This window comes from Tachypleus tridentatus, chromosome 13 (genome assembly GCF_004210375.1).
Source record: "Tachypleus tridentatus isolate NWPU-2018 chromosome 13, ASM421037v1, whole genome shotgun sequence".
Taxonomy (NCBI): Eukaryota; Metazoa; Arthropoda; class Merostomata; order Xiphosura; family Limulidae; genus Tachypleus; species Tachypleus tridentatus.
This window is the reverse complement of record NC_134837.1, coordinates 175,859,933-175,869,707: the sequence shown is the minus strand read 5'-3', so window position 1 is coordinate 175,869,707 and position 9,775 is coordinate 175,859,933. Positions and strand designations below refer to the sequence as shown.

Here is a 9,775-nt window from a genome sequence, read left to right as displayed (position 1 = left end):
ATGTTTGATGACGTGGTTATTTATGCCATCTTCTCCAGGAGCGCTATTGCTTTTATGTCGTTTGATGGAATTTTCGAGTTCGGCTAGCGTGATTGTGAAAGGGAATATTGTAAAAAAGCGGAATCGGGGGTCTGTGAGGGACTGACGAAAATTAAGACTAGGGTGATGGGGGGAGTTATTATGAGTTAGTTCAGCTAAAATAGTTTCATTATGGAGCTGACTTGGAGGCTTCAAAATTTTAGTATTTAAGTTAGTTTTCTAAAGGAAAGCAAAGTCTCTAGTGAGGGCAGAATGGGAGACAGAAAATTTTATAATCAGGGAGGGTGAATAAATTATTGCTATTTATTAAGGTTTCATTAATGGAGATGATGTCAGAGTTTAGGGTGTTGCAGAAGTCGAAAAGCTCAAATTTCTCAAAGTAAAGGCCATCTTGAATATTTATGTGTAAGAATGAAACCATACTACTTACTGGCCTTTCTTGCTTGAATCCAGCGATACGTGGCGCTCGGATCTGAGTTACTGATGTTTAAGAAGAACTTGGCAGAGTGGCATATCCAGGAATACAGTTGGTGGAAGGGCTCGAGTTTGTTTTCTATCACCATGGAAGCAACATTAGCAACAAAGGTGCCAAGCCGTTCGTGAAAAGCATTATCAAAATCTCTGGGTTTCTTGGGGGTAAGCTCCGATCTTGTTGATAGTTGGGTTCTGGGTTTTCAGGGCTGCTGCATAGTTGACATGCTGAGCCTGGACAGATTTAGTGTTGGCAGCAGGAAGGTTGGTGAAATCACTCGAAGGTCCAACCGAGGGTGTCGGTTTGCCAAGTTTCAAATTTTTTAGTTCTAGCACTTGTTGGTATTTAGGAAATCCGTGATAGGAGGCAGCGTGATCACCACTGCAGTTGCTGCACGTAGTTTCCTGACGGCGTTCAAGAAACGTTCTTACGACACCTTTTATAGGATATAATGAAACACGGGGTTTACAAATATGTTTTCAAGTCCAATTCGACATCCTCTGGTGGAAATGTTATGACTTCTGAAATGTAGTCATAAGACGCGTTGAAACAACTATCCTGCCTCATTGTACCAAACGTATATCGAACAGGTCTATTCCCCAAGATATAATTCAACAATTTAATTTAAAAACAAAACGTTATATTAAAATGTGGGCTACACAATATTTATTAGCGATTTACTTCATTAATTACAGTTTAAAATTTGAATAAATTGTTTCAGAAAAAATAAATTTATTCGTATTATTGGTATTCAATAGTACATTTTTGTTTGTTCGATTTCACGCAAAGCTATTCATGGGCTATCTGTACTAGCTGTCCGTAATTTTAAAATGATAGCTTAAAATATATTTTTCAGACCGAATGGTGGATTTGATCATCATTCATATATCATAAACAATAGTGATTCATAATACGGGTCACAATGACTTGCACAAAACCCTAATAGAAAGTTCTGGCAAAAAGCAACTTAAACAGTAAATATTCAGTTCAAACATGTCTCTTGAAGCCCAGTAAAAGAAGAACGTCTTATCTAAATGTTCACTGCCTTTCACCTGTACAATGTTAGAGAAAAAAGTTACAACTTCGTGTCAATACGATCATGTAAGTGCAATAAAATATATAAACACATTAGTGTTTAACCCCTCCATACCTGGGTAGGTGCAATACATCTCGAAAGCAAAAGTTCACAATTGAACTGAAACATTATAGAAAATAAACTTATAGTCGTTTTTCACACAATGGAAAAACTTTAGAATTCAAATTTTATTATTTAAAAGTTTTGTTTATTTTTAATTTTCAAAATAAAAGTTTAAAAATCAAAATTTACTGTGAAATAATCTCAACATGCTCCCAACGGAATCATCAGTGTTTGGGAATTTCCCATACTTTTTTAGGCATTACATGTCGTTAGTAGCCTACAAGTGGTAAATTAATATAATTTTGAAAAGAAAAGTGATAAACTATAACTGTAACTTAAACACTAGTATAGCTATATTACTATTTAGCAGATCACTTTATCTCATCCTCGGTTGGTATTGTGTGAAGTAATTATCTCTACTTCAGGTTTGAGATGCTCCAGACAAATGGTTTAAAAACGACATGGAAACTCTTTTTTTTTAAATTGTTTTATCTTTAAGCTGTAAAAGTCGGTAGGTCTTCTACTTCATTAGAAGTGTGAGTGAGAATCCGAAAAGAAAGTGATTTGTTTGTTTAGAATTTCGCGCAAAGCTACACGAGGACTATCTCAATTAGCCGTCTCTAATTTAGCAGTATGAGACTAGAGGAAAGGCAGCTAGTCATCACCACTGCCAAATCATGAGCTACTCTTTTACCAGCGAATAGTGGAATTTACTATCACATTATAACAGCTCCAGGGCTGAAAGGGCGAGCGTGTTTACTATGAACCATTACGAGTATAGCGCCCTAACCAAGTGGCCATGCCAAGCTAAAGAAAATGATACGTAGTTTATGAAAAACATCAGTTACAATTATTAAAGTCCAGGTTTCCTGAAAGATTTTATATAGCATTTTATGCTTCATTTAAATTATAATGTTGAAGTATGATAGGAAAATAAATGTTTTTATGTTACAAAATGAGTCAGGCTTAGTCAAAAGTATTGTGAAATATAATGCATTTACTATTATATATCTATTTTAATATCTATGTTTGTTTCAGGTTAATATATATTTAAATATGCATGCAACTTATATTATTAAATATATATTGCGAAAGTCCCGCTTATTCTTTAAATCTGTAGAAGATTCTCAAGTGTAAGAATCAACAATATATATTTTACGAAAGCACTAGCATATCTTGGAATATTGTTGCCAACTGATCTTTTGAGAATATCACCCTAAAAGTTTATGAAACGACACGCCAAGAGACAGTTATATATTAATGTTGATTTGTTACAGTCAGTATACTAATAAACCTCGAAAGCTGTAACTGTAATAAAAGCTTAATAATCGGGAAACCACAGATATTTGACCAGGAACGTTTATAGATTTCTAACATTACAAACCGTTTAACGTCAGTGAATTAATTTCGGACATTAATATCTCTACAAGGACATTAAATATTTTCGTCGGGAAAAGACTCACGTTAAAGAACTTAACTAGTTTCCCGTCAAATGAAGTATATCTGTGTGTGACCATATAATTTGTTCGCTCGTTGTGAACCGACGACAAAACTTTTCATTTTCCGACCTAATAGAAGACTCATTGTTATTTGTAAGTTCGTAACAGTTTTGTATATAAATTATTATTTTTAATAACCGTTTTTATAAATTGTTTTCTTGTTTGTGTATTAAAATATATTTGTATTAAGAAAAAAAATGTGTATCGATTTGTTAGCAAATATCATAAATTTAACACATAATGACATTTAGTTGAAATTAGCTTCTAAATTAAAATTAAAATTTCAGGCTATTTGAAATTGTAATACGCAACATAATAAATCGGAAACTCGTTCGAGATAGATTATAATACGTAACAGCAGTTAACAGTCTCAAGTTTTGTTCCCCTCATGGCTGTCGTGTCAGGCCATAAAGGTTAAACTAACTGCTTGGATACATGAAGAAGATCGCTGAAAAGAAATGTAAAAAAAAAAATGCATATAAATTCATATAGATGGAAATTAAAATTTATTACATAGATAAAGTGAAACGTGATTGACAACACTTTGAAAAAAATGGTCTTGATTATAATTTTGGTATAGTAAACAACAGTAATTTTGATCGTATACCAATGATCATAAACCAGTGAGTTGTGCATAATATAACTGATATTACTTGGTCTACGAGCCATATAAACAGAGAGCCTTTTTGTTGTAGGTATACATTCCGGAAGAATGCTGCATAACGTCTGTGTTTTTAAGAAGAAGCTACGTAGGTAAGTAAGCTTTGATAATGTTGTGTTGATTTAAAGTAGTTTAAAATTAAAATTTATTGTAAGGTAAATTACCGACAGCTGAAGTCTTCCTCAGATCTTAGTGTGTTTACCCCACATAATGGAACTTCAGATTCTTTGGCTAGCATAAAAATGGAGGAGAGAGAAATTTAGTTGCCGAAGGAAACCCCAGAATAAACAGTTTAGCATTGTTTAGCACATGGGCGTAGTAACATGGTGTAGTAAAGGGCAGATTAATAAGTGTCAAGAAACACTATTCATTTCCAAAGGAAGGGAAACTTCATAAAATATGAGTGAAATCTGAACGCCATCAAAATTGTCAAAGTGCGGTCTGGGTTTTTTTTTTTCTCAACGTAACATATGCTTTCTTAATAAAATTATGATTATACACATGTGACAAATTTACTATCATGTATCTACTTAGATATTTATGTTTAAATTAAATTTATAATTAGAAATATACGTAACTTATACTGTTAAATTTGTTTAGCGAAATTTCCGTCTATTCACTGAAATTGTTCCCCTCGGTGGGCTCAGCAGATAGCTCGATGTAGCTATGCTATAAGAAAACACACACTAAAATTGTAAAAACTTCTCGAGTGCAACAATCAACTGTATATGTGTGTACGTAAACACTAATGCATCGTCCACATTGTTGAGTAAGATTAAGTTTCGAGAAACTATCCTCATGCTTGTTTGTTTTGGAATTTCGCACAAAGCTACTCCAGGGCTATCTGTGCTAGCCGTCCCTAATTTAGCAGTGTAAGACTAGAGGGAAGGCAGCTAGTCATCACCACCCACTGCCAACTCTTGGGCTACTCTTTTACCAACGAATAGTGGGATTGACCGTCACATTATAACGCCCCCACGGCTGGGAGGGCGAGCATGTTTGGCGCGACGCGGGCGCGACCCTCGGATTACGAGTCGCACGCCTTACGCGCTAGGCCATGCCAGGCCCCTATCCTCATCGTTATAAATATAACCAACTATATTACTAATATGCTATAGTTGGCGTGCTCTGAACCTCGGAGCCTAAAACCGTGATTGTTATAACGCTTATCAATTCAGAACTTCAGATATTTGACCAGGAACGTTTATAGGTTTGGTTTGTTTTGAATTTCGCGCAAAGCTACTCGAGGGCTATCTGCAGTAGCCATCTCTAATTTAGCAGTGTAAGACTAGAGGGAAGGCAGCTAGTCATCACCACCCACCGCCAACTCTTGAGCTACTCTTTTGCCAACAAATAGTGGGAGTGACCGTCACATTATATCGCCCCCACGGCTGAAAGGGTGAGTATGTTTGGTGTGACGGAGATTCGAACCCGCGATTCTCGGATTACGAGTCGAGTGCCTTAACCACCTGGCCATGCCGAGCCTGGAACGTTTACAGACTTCAAACATTACGAACCATTTGATTTCAGCAGTTTATATCGGACATTAGCACTTTTACGAAAACATTATATAACTTCATCCGTAGATCAGTTGACGTGTGCCCGGCGAAGAATGAAGAACGCAAAGGTAGTGAGCTCCCTGTTAAGTGAATTGAATCTATATCAACTCAAAATTAATTTGCTTATCGTGAATCCTTGATAAGACATCAGGAAGTTTTAGACCAAATAGAAGCCTTAGTATTATTTGTAATTTTATAAAACTTTTGTACATAGATCATTATTTGTAATAACCGTTATTGTAAATTGTTTTATTTGTATATTAAAATATATTTGTAATTTAAAAAACGGCGTTTGTATTAATCTTGCTAGCAACATTTATTTGACTTCTGAATCAAGATTATCATTTAATTCAAGTTCAGGCTATTCTAAATTATAATATGTTACGTAATAAAGTGGGGTTTCGTCCGGGATAAATTATAATACGTAATACATATCATAAGTATTGTAATATGTACTGTGTAAATTAACTTTTCCGACGTGGTATATGTGTCAGGATTGATGTTTTGTTTATCATATCAACGTTGTAGTGGCGTAATTCTCTCATAAGTCGGTTCTTTTTAATCATTTTGTGAAGACAATTTAATGTTCATTACAAGTAACAATAGTAAGTAACTTTTTCGTCCTTCAATGTTTTTACAAACTTGAATATTTATATACTGTCGTAAATTACTATTGATTTACCTTACAAATAACGTTAAACAACATAAAATAAATCAACTTTTACAACATAATCGTGATAACTAACACACTCTATCTTGAAAATAAATTACTATATTTATAAAACAACTCACTTTCTAGCAAGTCTAATGTCACTTTACAGAATGTTATATTTATAACCAAACTTTGAATATTCTAGAAAAAAACTCATTATATCCACATATTTAGAACTTTCTAAACGTTTTGTGTTTTCTAGTAAACAAATTACAACACTAAAAATACAGCTTATATCACAACCCTTTCCAAGATTGTCAAATTCTTTGAGCCACCTTAATACTAAAAAGTTAAATGCTACACCAAATTATATATTCACCGAGTTTTTTTTTATGGATTTTTCCTTCTTATAAATGGCTGGAATGGCGTTTTATCCCTTATTTTCATTGTCCATCCTGTTACTATAGGAGTTATTTCTGTGATATGGTTGGATGAATCAACTAGTGGGTGCAACCTTACAGCATACCTACCTTTTACTTTATCATAACTCAATTTAATGTTTTCTTGGGTGAATTCATATACAACATTTTAATTTTTCACATCAAGGAAAGCTCTTCCAGCTACCAGTCTTTATGTATGTGTTTTCTTACAGCAAAGCCACATCGGGCTATCTGCTGAGCTCACCGAGAGAAATCGAACCCCTGATTTTAGCGTTGTAAATCCGTAGACATACCGCTGTACTAGCGGGGCCACCAGTCTTTAGTATTCCACAATCAACTACCAGATGTTATTATCTCCTGATATGAGTATCTCTCTTGTTGGAGGTACAACGATCATTTTTCCTCGAATGTAGTAATTGCCACGTAATTCACAGAAATTTCTTGTAAAGCTATTTGAAGCTAACTTGACATCATATCAACGTTTCCAAATGAAATCAGTTCTCAACATGAACTCTTCTTCAATGTCATTTATTCACACATCATGAGTCAAAGAGAAGCTTCTCACAGTAAAGGTAACTTCCAATTTCCTTTTTCCTTGAACTTTATATCACATCAATCTCGCTTCTTTCTTTATCTCCAGAGGCAATTTTTTCATCTTTCACTAACAAATTAGAACTAAATATTGTATCTGCGGAACCAGTATCAATAAACAAACTTCAAGGTTTTCATAATAAGCCTATCGACTTGTGAAGGAGTTTCCTCAAATAATGAATTATAATTATTTTTCTCATTTGTGGTAAGTGTAATATTTCCAGCTGAACGTCACCCTGAACAACTTTATGGGTTTTGTTTTGTTTTTATATCTCATGAGCTCTGTGTTATTCTTTTGATCTGGTTAGGCCTCGTCTTCTTGGCTTGATAACACTGTTGTTCCGTTACATTTTAGTTGTAATAGCAAGGTTTCGTATAATCATTAAAGTAATCTCCTTCTGGTATACAAAATAATTTTAGGTTGTATATATGCATTTTAAAATAACAAAAAATCATAAATTACTATATCAATAACATAAAATTCCTCTAATGTACTAGAGTTACTAACTAATCTGTACAGTGGTATATCTGCACATTTACAATGCTAGAAACCGGTTTCGATACTTGTGGTAGGCAGAGCACAGGTACCCCATTGTGTAGCTTTGTGCTTAATTCCAAACAAACAAAGAAAACCATTCCATTTTACCTTTCCTCTGTGAATTTACAATGAAAAAGATGTCTTTTTTTTTTCCGTCGAAAACAATATCCAAAGGCTTAGAAAACCACTTAGAAAATTTTCTGAGTTTTCGGTTGGTTATAAACACGTCATAAGAATGAAATAGATGCACGCGAACAAGCAGATCCAAAAAAGGAAATAGCAGGGGCCATCTTGTCCGATTTGCTAAATATAATAATATCTCAGAAAATACAAAGGACAGGATATTCGCACTTTATGTTCTAGCTTATCAATATTGGTAATTTGAGTTTATATTTCGTCACAAATTATAGACAACACAAACATCTGATTTAAACCAAAGTTGGATTTAACATAACATGTGACACATGAAAATCGATATTTAGGAATTTTGTTGTAATATATACTTTTAATATAATAAATAATTTACAATAATAAAATTTGAATTATAATCTACAATTTGATACCAAACCTATTGCCATTGTTCATAAAATAGTAGTACAATAAAATTTTGAATGTAAATTTAAAATTTAATAATATAGCATTTGAGCTCTACAAGTTGGTTCTGAGAAATGCTCTACCCTAGTGGCCCAGCGGTATGTCTCGCACTGCTGAAAACAGGATTTCAATATCTATGGTGAGCAGAGCACAGATAGCCCATTGTATAGCTTTGTGCTTAATTCTAAACAAACAAACAAAATTCTGCGAAATACGTTAACCGATGTTTTGGAATTGTACAAAGACATAGATAATGGAACACTATAAAATGGACTACATCTTTATTTACTTTTTTAAATAACAGTGTTGCAAGTCTCAGGTTGTTACAACAAACGAAATATGATATTTCATGTATAGTGACCGACTTTACTGTAACAATATAATAATCAAAATATATATGCTAAAACTGTTGACTTTACACATATAATAGTAATTAAGTGTTTATTATTCTCATAAGAAATGTTGGCTTACATCTTTATTTTATTTTTTTTATATTTGTTCTCTAGTAGGTAGTATCTAAACTACTTTGCCAATGAGAATATTGCTGTAATTATTATATTGTATATAACAGGTTAATAACAGCAGTGCTCGTCATTGGGCAAATAGATGATATCAATAGGTTACAATCTTTATTTTGTTGTAAGAAAATGGCCAGATATGTGGTAATGCTCCAATTTCTGACAAATCTGACGTATTCTATTAGTTTAGAGCAATGAAGAAAAATCAGTCTACTTGGTCCATGCAATACGTCAACGGAAGACTTCTCAAGAGACAAAGTTTGTTGGCTGACAACGATGCTCTGAAAAGTAACTGTCCAGTGTCTACGCAAATATTTACACTGTTTTTGCTTTGCATCCAGTAAAGGCTGTGTTTCAATTAACCTCACATGCCAAGTCTGTTTATTTTCTTAGCTCAAACTCAGTCTTTGTTAAGTTAAAGTTAGATAGATAATAATTTTCTTGTTTATCTAATGATCGTGAAGAAACCTTTCACCTGACAACGTCATAATGGGCGTGGCACATATGAGCCAAAAACTTCAAGACCTTTACCAAGTTAACGTCTAATGTTTGCCAGGGAATTTTTTTTTTAAATTTACTTTCTATTTTGGAAGACTTCTAAAGCTTAGTTTAAAGACACTAAAAATAATGCCTGAATCAAGCACAACTCGAACAATGGTTAAGAAAGAGAATGAACTCATGAAATTTCATAACCTAAAAGTGGCTTCTTCAGGCATCACCAAGACAGTTAAACAACAGCGTTTCACTTTCTGTACTAATTAACTTATGATGACAACTTACATTTTCCAGCACTCAAATTACTTTAATAATACTAATCGAAATTACGTATAGACGATTTGATTACTGTCGTTAATGTGATCAGTATTATTTAGCCTTATTGTCTTAATTAAACTGTATATACCTTATTCCTGGCCCGGCATGGCCAGGTGGGTTAAGGCGTTCGACTCGTAATCTGAGAGTTGTGGGTTCAAATCCCCGTCACATCAAACATGCTCGTCCTTTCAGTCACGGAAGCGTTATAATGTTACGGTCAATCCCACTATTCGTTAGTAAAAGAGTAGCTCAAGAGTTGGC

At 33.9% G+C, this 9,775-nt stretch overlaps 1 protein-coding gene across 1 annotated transcript in view; it reads left to right on the top strand.

Moving 5' to 3' along the window:
* Positions 1–8,901, top strand: part of LOC143239795 (protein ABHD14A-like) — a 93,367-nt gene extending 84,466 nt beyond the window's left edge. The window contains exons 3-4 of the transcript XR_013021367.1: positions 3,844–3,901; positions 8,887–8,901. The gene's annotated coding sequence lies outside the window, so the exon portion shown is untranslated. The remainder of the gene's footprint in view (positions 1–3,843; positions 3,902–8,886) is intronic.
* The last annotated feature ends 874 nt before the right edge of the window (positions 8,902–9,775 follow it).